We start from the raw sequence: 10,847 nt of genomic DNA, 5'->3' as shown, positions 1-10,847 counted from the left end.
AAACACATATAACATACAGAAAATTGCACTACTAGGCACTGCACACATCCAACGCAGAACACTTTCCATACAATAACCATCAGAGCATCACAACAAATCACAGCACATACCCAAGGCACACAGAGCTGCGCTCGGTAGTGAAGTGAAAGCACGCTATAAAAATAAAACTACTGAATAATAATAATAATAATAATAATAATAATAATAATAATAATATAATAATAATAATAATAATAATAATAATGATAAAAATAATCGACTGTCACAATCGATATAAACGTATCTGTCAAGATCTACCAAAAACTGAGCAAATATAAAGATCTTGAAATGGAAATCAGCAAAATGTGGAACCTGAAGACTAAAACAATACCTGTTGTCATAGGTGCCCTGGGAATGATAGCAAAAGGGGCTGATTGCTACATAGCTCAGATACCAGGAAACCCCAAAATGGCAGAAATTGAAAAGCTAGTGCTCATGGGAACGGCTCATGTCCTACGCAAAATACTGTCTATGTAATCTCAAGTTTTAAAACAAACATAATTTTGGTATGCTTTTTGTTTAGACATTCACTAGTACAACACTAAATACAAAACCAAATATATGGCACACTAGGCATAACAACAACATGAACTTCTAGTCTGTTGTCTCTTGAAGTCTCTGGGTGAGACTTGGAGACAACTTGTACAAATATAAAACAAAAGTCAAATAGAGAATAATAATAATAATAATAATGATAATAATAATAATAATGATAATAATAATAATATAATAATAATAATAATAATAATAATAATAATAACAATAATAATAATAATAATAATAATGATGATGATGATGATGATGATGATGACGATGATGACGATGATGATAATACCAACAAAAACAACAGCAGTTGCTGGAAAAAACGGGTGGGATTGGCTGATGAAAGGAACATTAAAAAAGAAACTGAGAGCACTATACTGGCAGCACAAAATCAACATCGAACTGTAGGAATGAGCAAGTCTCTCCGCTGTGCCGCATCTGCAATAGAGTGGAGGAAAATTTTGCTCGTATCAGGAACGAATGCCCTAGACTTGTCCAATACCACTTCAAGTTGTGGCGACACGACAAGGTAGCGAAAGTGCAACATTGAAAACTGTGCGAAAAGTTGGAGCTAGAGAGAAGCAAGACGTTGTATGTGTACAAACTGCAGAGAGTGGCAGAGTGGGAAACTAGCGAAATCCCCAATCCAAACACCTCAGTTGCTAGAGCATAACAGGCCGGACTTAGTGGTACTGGACAAGGTGCATCACATATGCTATATAGTTGAAGTTGCATGCCACTTTGACCCATGAATCAAGAAGGAAAGCGAAAAGATAGATAAAGACAACCCTCTTAAGTACGAAATACGGAAAATGAAGTGCCAATTAATGTTGGATCGTTGGGAAAATATCAGAAGGCATGAAGAAGAATATAAAGGAAATTGGAATAGAGTGCCCAGTAAAACTGACACAAAGGAAGAAGAAGAAGAAGAAGAAGACGAATATGATGAAGAAGAAGAAGAAGAAGAAGAAGAAGAAGAAGAAAAAGAAGAAGAAAAAGAAAAGGAAGAAGAAGAAATAGAAGAAGATCAAATACAACAATATATTTTTGGCTCAGAGATTAAGAATTTCGTCATTGTAAGCCGTCTTTCAAACAATCGTGTTTTTTTTCATTCATCTCTGATTTCCACAGCTAACATACAAAACGTTATTTGCTTTCAATTATTTCTTCTCTTTTTTTCTACAAACGCCTACGTTTCTTCCTCTTGCGAAAGAAAGGAAGTACATGAAAAAAATAATGTACCAGAAAGCGACTTGGTAGAACATTAATATCAATTAGGAAGCCTACGATGACAAGAAACTGATACGATACGGAAAAATAAAGAGAATTGTATATGCACTTAATGAAATAGCGCCGCTTATATGCATATTCATAAAGTATTACAGAATTTATTTAGGAATAGTGTGGAACGAATAAAATAACAAAAACATGCACATAAGCTAGGATATATAGTTAATATACAGACTTTTCTGGATAGAATACTACAGATGGTGTAATATCAATATCAGCGAAGTGATAACATTATCTCCATATATAACAATAATACTGTGAATCAGCACGAATTATAAAACTAAGTGTTAATGTCGAGATCTACCGATGGGACAGACCCTTTTGGTTCACTTTATAAGAAAGACAAATAGTGAGAGAGCGAGAGAGAGAAAGATAGAAAGGGAGATAATGGGGGAAAGAGATAATTATAGACAGATTGTTACACACACACGCATATATAAACGTGTGTGTGTGTGTGTGTATTTATCGATATGCACAGATATTGAATTGTTATCTAATTATTGATCAGTATACTGGTAATACATTGTAAGAATCTTGTTATAACATAATCAAGTCTCATTGATTACTTACAATATAACGTGAATGTGAATGAAGATAGGAAAGAATCAAAAATGGCCTTCTAGAAATTCTGTCTTAATGACAATCGAATATTCATATATAATTATAACCCAGACAACTCAGATTAATGATTGCGAGTCGGTTCACGAGATAAATGGGAATATCTTTGAAGAATGAATTGGACTATATGACATTTGGGTATATGCATGTATAACGAAATACATAACTTGCATACACACATATTTATATACTCACGCATGTATACACCCACCAAACACACACACGCACATACACACACATATAAATGGTATTAACTGTCGAAAAGGCGGCGAGCTGGCAGAAACGTTAGCACGCCGGGCGAAATGCTTAGCGGTATTTCGTCTGCGTTACGTTGTGAGTTCAAATTCCGCCGAGGTCGACTTTGCCTTTCATCCTTTCGGGGTCGATAAATTAAGTACCAGTTACGCACTGGGGTCGATGTGATCGACTTAATACCTATGTCTGCCCTTGTTTGTCCCCTCTGTGTTTAGCCCCTTGTGGGTAATAAAGAAATAGGTATTAACTGTCGAAAGAATGGTAAAGATTAATAGTATATTAATATGTCGGTCGAGTCGATCTTTTCGTAGTCTGGTGTTTCGAACGTGTGTTTACTGGATGATCAGGCAAGTTCTATATTGTAGAAATCCGTTGCCGCTTATACAATACATTACATATAGATTTTCTGTCCTCGTGTGGAGGTGGACAAAGAAATTAAAAACCGGAGAAACAGCAAAAAATGGATGAAAGATAAAAAAAAAGAAACCTTGGTGGGGGGGATTTTAACGAATGGAAGAGAATGGGTTGAGAGAGAAATAAGGTGATCAGGGAAGCTTTCGACTTAATAAATAGAATATAATATTATGAAGTGAGTTGACAAATAATTAAAATTAAATTTGCAAAACGAACGTGGAATATTAACTCTTGTAGCAATTTCGTAGATATACACACACAAAGATACACACACACATATGTATGTATGTATGTATGTATGCTTGTATGTATGTGTATGTATGTATGTATGTATGTATGTATGTATGTATGTATGTATGAATGTATGTATATATGAATGTATGTATGTATATATTTATGTATGTATGTATGTGCGCATTTATAGAGAAAGAAAGTGACAACATTTTTTAAAGTATATCGTACATGTAGGAGATAGAGTGTGTGCGAGATTGTGAGATGTGCGATATGAATTGGGGATGAAGTAGCTACCTCAGTAAGAAGGCAAGAGAAATGGAAGGATGGGCTATGGTAGCGTATGGAAAGAAAGATAATTATGATGTGCAAAGAAATAGGAAGAAAGCAATTTAATCAAAGTAATGGCAAAAGAAACGAAAAGGCAAGTACCATACGATTACTTCACGACGCCTGTCTGCTCTACAAAAATGTCTTATAAATGAAGTAATTAGAAAAGTAAGTTTAGGTAACAATTTGAAATATGTAGTAACAAAGAAGGGAATACTGTTTGATGGAAATGCTGTCACTTCTTAATGTGCTCGTCTGAGATTGACGTAGGAAGTTTATTAGGAAGGTTATTGCTAGAGTCAATATGTATGAGGGATGTCTACAAACATTAACATTAGGAGAGAAGTAAACATCATATATAATCATAAGAAAGTATGAAAAACAATAGACGCTATCAATATAAGGAGAGGTGCGTGTTTTAAATATTAGAGCAAAGTAACATAATTGAATGGATTAAGTAAATTACCAATAAACGTATCCAATATTGGAGTATGGAAGTACACGTGAAAGTTCTGAGCCAAAAAATAGATATAAACTAGCACATATAGAGGAGACGGATGGTGGAAGCATTCGAGGAGTCGAAAGTTCCGCTCAAATCTTCATATGCTATAATATTTAACATTGTTTGTAGGCAATGGTGGAAAAAAGAGCTGAGAGCGGATGACGTGTAAAAACAGAAATCAAACGTAGATTAATGCGCGTCAATTTCAGTTTAAGCGTTAGTTACCAGTTTTCAGATACTTCTGCTAAACTTTATATATACCAACTTTAAGTTCATGACGTAAACGACTGTTAAAAGCCACCCATGACTCAGGAATAAAGCACGTACATGTAACCGCAATAGAGGAGAAGCGATTGTTTTGGAAATGTGCCAGTATATTTAACTGGGACTTCATTGTAGATTACATCTAAATACAAGATCATGGATTATCTATGGACGTGATGGATTGGTGGTGGGGGTGTTTGTGGCGGTGACGGTGGTGCTGGAGATGGTGCTGTTGCTGGTGGTGCTGGTGGTACGTCTGTGGTAGTGCACACGTTATCGTTATCGTTCTTGTAAGCGTCCATCATCTCGTCAATCTGTTCGATTATTCATCACACTATCAATCAAAATTCACGACAATGAGGGTTGCTTCCATATAAATATCTCAGTTAGGGATGATGCAGTAATAAATACACGCTGATGTCCCAAAAACATCGCTCATCGTTTAAAAAAAAACATAGTTTGCTCCAAATATAGCAGGAAGATATCATGGTATTGTAGTTAAAAGGTGGCGAACTGGCAGAAACGTTAGCACGCCGGACGAAATGTTTAGCAGTATTTCGTCTGCCGCTACGTTCTGAGTTCAAATTCCGCCGAGGTCGACTTTGCCTTTCATTCTTTCGGGGTCGATAAATTAAGTACCAGTTGCGCACTGGGGTCGATATAATCGACTTAATCCGTGTGTCTGTCCTTGTTTGTCCTCTCTGTCTATAACCCCTTGTGGGTAGTAAAGAAATAGGTATTGTAGTTAAAATTATCCTGGATATATTTTATTATAATACATGTGACAGCTTGCTAACAAATGCTGATATAAAAATATGAATATATTTGTGTGTGAGTCTTTACTTATTTAAGTGTGAAGTATCTCTGTAATTGTGTTTATGTATATCCCTTTGTGTGTAAAAATCGTGGATAGGCAACAACATAAATCTTAGAAAAAAATAATTTACCACTTAATTTCAGATTTCGTTCGTATTGGTACTAATGTGGGAATTCACTTACCTTCTTCGGCTACAAAATCGGTGGACACAGCAGAGAACAATAAAAGGTTGCTGCAAATAGAGCTGTTGATCCTCCATGACAAATAAGAAAACCTCTACGCAGAAGGCAAAAGTAAGTTAAAACTCTAGACGAGCAGAACCATTCATAAATACATTTATGTATTCATAAATACATTCATAAATATATATATATATATATATATATATATATATATAATATATATATATATATATATATATATATATAATATATATATATATATATATCCTTGTTTTTTATGTGTCCCTTTCTGTAGAAGAACGTAGGCTCGAAAGGTAAAAATACTTTTTCTATTCCTGAGCGTTATAATAATACATCTGTTTGTTTTGCACACCACCTGTTTTCGTCTTTTGCTTTTTTTGTAAACTCTCCCTATATATATATATATATATATATATATATATAGGGAGAGGTATGATATTAGGTTTGCAGTTACCTATTCTCTAAAATAAGAAAGGTATTTAATTATGAGCACATGCTGATTGCAGTCTGAGTTTGTAGCAGTAAATCGATTGTTATTGTTTGCTCGTTAGGATGTGTTACAACAATACTGTCTGGATATAAGTTTAATAATAAACGTGTCAGCTGGAAACTCGGAATGTTACATATTTATTCCTCAGAAAGAGAAACACCCTTTGGTGAACGTAGTGAAGCCTGAAATCTGATAATGGAAAAATATCCGACCATTCGTTCATATATGTGTGTGTGTGTGTGTGCGTCTGTGAGTGTGTGTGTGTGTATGTGTGTGTGTGCGTGTGTTTGTGCGTGTGTTTGTGATTGTTTGTATGTTGGTTTATATATGTCTATGTGTTCATGCGTGTTTATGTAGTTTTAAAATTTCAGATGTCAGACTCCTTATTCGGATGTACAGATTAATGTACTTTCTTGAGTGTCTCATTAATCAATTATCTTATACGCTTCAAATGATTTTGTTTTTTTTTTGCAATCTGGCAGAATCGTTAAAACAAGGGAAGAAAATATCTAGTGTCACTTAATCCAGCTCTTTACTGTTTGTGCTCAAAATCTCAATGAGGGTAAATTTGCCTTCACCCTATCGAGGCTGGGAAGAATATATGCCCGTCAAGTAAGACGGTCAATAGTACCGTGTCAAACTCTTCGTTGTGTGCTGTTGACTTTGAAACAAATTAGTGACCATTAAGTATACATCACTGCATATTAAATCGTGTCGATTAATTTTCTTACTTTAAAGGTTACAGCCATATTATATTTTAATAGGTATGATATTAGGTTTGCATTTACCTATTCTCTAAAATAAGAAAGATATTTCATAGATAATAAGCGCATGCTGATTGCAGTCTGAGAAAATTATTAACATACGTGTAGTCAGTATTGTACTCACAAGAGACACAAATATCTTATGAATAACAGACACAATAGCGGAACATGTATCAGAATGTGAAATAAGGAATACATTGATAGATCGATCAATAAATGTATATATTATAAGAAAGTTGCAAGACTATCAACATATCAGGCAAAATATAAAATATCGAATATAGTTTATATAATAGAGACCGATAAAAATACAATGTACTTCATAGACTGACTTGTAATATATTTTCATGGAACACTTCCTTAAAACAGATTGTATATTACGAACACTTGTCTTCAAATCGATATTGTGAATGTAAGTAAATTCTTTTTAAATTACAGTCTATAGGTTGCATCTTGAAAAAATAATAACCTACTTGTTGTTAACTAAATATAACTGACATATACAGGTAATATAAACAAAAACATTTTGAATAGGTATATCATGAATTTATTTTGGAAAATATTTCTACATTTCTCATACGAAAATCTGAAAGTTATTTACAGTCGTTGCTTGAGACTACTTTTTATTTATCGAAATACAACTATTACAAATACAAAGTGAGAAAAATATATTCTACTTGCATGATACAGATACTTTTCACATAATCAAAGAGTGTATTGGTAGATTTAAAACTTTACAAGGATAATCTAATCCTATTTCAGGCTAATTTTATCTAACATATTTTCAATAGTATGTTTTCATTTCATCCATTGAATTGAAGCATATTCTGCCCGTACGCATTTATTCGTTTTGTTTGTTTTTCAGAATATACCTTTGCTGGTGAATTTGTATTTGTTTTCTTAAACTTATGCCATAGTGAATTTATGTACCCATACTCAAATTGTCATTATTATTGTTTATATCACTATTGCTATTTTTTGTGTTGTTGTTGTTGGCGAGTTGGTAGAACTGTTAGCAAATCAGGAGAATGCTTAGCAGTATTTCGTACGTCTTCAGATTCTAAGTTCAAATTTCACCGCGTTCAACGCTACCTTTAACAGCATTCAGGGTCGATAAAATAAGTAGCAGTTGAGGACTAGGGTCGATGAAAACGCCTAATCCATGCCCCGAACGTATTGCCCCGAACGGCGAGCTGGCAGAATCGTCAGCAAAACACTTACCGTTATTCAGTCTGTCTTTACATTTTACGTTCAAGTCTCACGAAGTTCGACTGTGATGCTCATCCTTTTGGACGATAAAATTAGTACCTGTTGAGCACTGGAGTCGGTGTAATCGACTTAACTGCTCCCACGAAATTGTTGGTGTTGTGCTAAAATTTGCAACTATTATTGTTATAAATTTTAGAGGACAATTTGAATAGAATGCCTCGCTGCCATGGCATGTATTTGAAAGGCAACTCTCAACTGATAAATATTGTTGAGTTCTTTTTGCTTATTAATTTTAACAAGATACCCGTACATATTCGCTGAGATTCTGTTCACCAAGCCTCATATAAAATACAGCGATTCAACAGATTGCACAGAGAGCTTGCGAAGAAATTTCTGTCACCGCATTCTTCTTTACTTTTTCATGCATTTTTCATGCATATTATTTCTGATCATGTTGATTTATTCTTACCTGTACTGCATATTGTTTCTGCTTATATAGGTTATACAGAAGAGCCATAAAGTATTAATTTCTCTAAAAAAATTCAAGACTCATCAGCAACATGTCCATGATATGTATACAAAGGAGTTGCATTTGCATATTACAATTTTCTCTATACTTGTTAGATGTATGATATTCATATTTGCTCATTTCAAACCCAAATTTTATTATAACTTATCGGTTTATAAATTCTATTGTATTTTGGTGATATTTACTTACTATTTCACAAATGCAATGCCTTATGAATATTTGCCCATATACTGTGGACAGATATAAAATTATCGAATAGAAATCAAATATTAATTTGGAATCTCATTTCCCAGGAACAAAACACGCTTGAGGCACCGCATTTCTTTTTCATGTTTTATTTGATTGTCTATTCATAAAAACAAACATGTCTACAAATATAGAATAATCATGATCATGAAGGTTTGCTCCTCTCTTATATTGTGTTCATATCTGAGACAGAGCACACATATTCGTATTTACATTTACACATTACATATGTATCTTCTATCAAAATGAATCTTCTATCAAAATAATATTTTTTAAAAATCCAATTATAGACTTATTTTATAATTCCACACGAAATGTGCTCACTTTGCTGTTGCATTTTTATTGTGCAGATGATTAAATAAAGCGACGCAAATGCTATTTCTATTTCTATTGCAAAATTATTTGCAACATTCAGGTCATTGTAACACATATAAATCTTACGGTTAGTAACGTGTCATACTGTTTAAGAATGCATTGTGGTATTCTTAAACAGTGGGACGAATTAAAATTATTGTATGTATTTTTACGGCAGAAAATAAAATATTTCAATAGACAAATTTGACAGAATTGTATAACGAATTACATGCATGTAAAACTATATGATAGGATGTTCGAAATATAATCCATAGTTATAATTATTTCCAGATCCGATTTGAAACCGAGCGTTAGCGAATCTGAAGCTACTAAGATACGGATGAAATTGGCAAGGCTAATTTGATGTTCTACATACAAGAGTCGAAGAACACGTGCGGCTAGTTGTATCATATAATGTAACAATCATGTACAATATAATATCTATTCTCCATATCACGGGAGGTAGTATTTCTAACCATGGATTGAATAAAACAATCCTTTTATGCACATATTCAAGAGTTCAGAAGATCAGAGTAAAATTCATACTAAGCAGGCGAAAGGCAAGGAGAAATGGATATTCCCCAGATAATTCATGAGCTTTTAAAAATTATTTATATACGCCACGAAATAACTGAAGACAACAGCTAGCGATTTCCTCTATGGTGTCCTCTTGTTGTAATCATATGACCTTCATCATTAAGAAATGAACCTACATCAATGTCTATATTGGTTAACATAAATAAGTTTCACTCGATATTTCAGACAGTGTACATTTGATGTACAATAATACTGAACCCGTTAATATCACAGCGACACTTAATTTACATATAGTCTATGGGTATGTTCTTCACAATGTATCTGACAATCGATATCGACTACATAACCATGATAATAACTTTATAAAAGTAATCAGTAAGCTGAAGTTTAATGCACAGACGGAACTTGTAATGTAAATTGTAATATGTAACTTTTTATCTCTTCAAGCGATACTGATATTTGTCAGGCTACAGCGACAGTACAAAGTCAAGTAGAAATATATGATATTAAGGCATAGTTACTTATGTGAGATATTAAGGCAATATAACCGGGTGGGGTGAGTAACTAAATATCTTAAAGATTCAGTCCCCTGAAAGATAAAATTACATGCAGGACTCATAACAATTTGATTTTTTTTACTCAAGAATTTCATCTCACAAGATTTAGTTGTCCGAGATTAAGTGCGTATCGATTAAGTGTGTTATACTATACAATAATTGACAATTTAGCTTATTATCTGAAAAGAGCTCTCAAAAATTTCGCTTAAATTAAAGGGATTTTCAATTTTCTTGTGAGTATTTTAAGTTATGTATTTTACGCCACTGGATTTTGTATCCCTTTCAAATATTTCAATATGCCTGCTTCGATTTTCCTTAAACTTAGAAAACGATACTTCAGTGAAATTTGTTAAAATGGTTGTGTGTTTTAGCTACATATTGCAAAAAAAAAACACTGAAATTATAAAGCATTAGCCAAAAAGTTGTTAGGATGTGAGAAAATTATCAAGAAATATAAGACAGTCTAATGTTTTATTTTCGTGTATGTAGCTATAGTGAGGTCAAATACGTTTGAGTGAGAGAGAGAAAGAGTGAGAGAGAGAGAGAAGGTGAGTGAGAGAGAGAGAGAGAGAAAGATAGAGAGTCAACTTCAAGTAAATGATAAGCAGCTGATGAAATTTTATGAAACGGTTAGAAAATTATGATTCATGTCTAG

At 33.4% G+C, this 10,847-nt stretch overlaps 1 long non-coding RNA gene across 1 annotated transcript; it reads right to left on the bottom strand.

Moving 5' to 3' along the window:
* Positions 1-424: 424 nt before the first annotated feature.
* On the bottom strand, positions 425-8,585 carry LOC118764708. The gene is made up of 3 exons (XR_005000514.1): positions 8,573-8,585; positions 1,776-1,783; positions 425-550 (listed from the first exon to the last, which is right to left on the bottom strand). It is a non-coding gene; the product is annotated as an uncharacterized LOC118764708 (long non-coding RNA).
* Between the last annotated feature and the right edge of the window lie 2,262 nt (positions 8,586-10,847).

Source organism: Octopus sinensis, linkage group LG9 (genome assembly GCF_006345805.1).
Source record: "Octopus sinensis linkage group LG9, ASM634580v1, whole genome shotgun sequence".
Classification (NCBI taxonomy): domain Eukaryota; kingdom Metazoa; phylum Mollusca; class Cephalopoda; order Octopoda; family Octopodidae; genus Octopus; species Octopus sinensis.
This window is presented reverse-complemented; position numbering and strand designations above follow the sequence as displayed.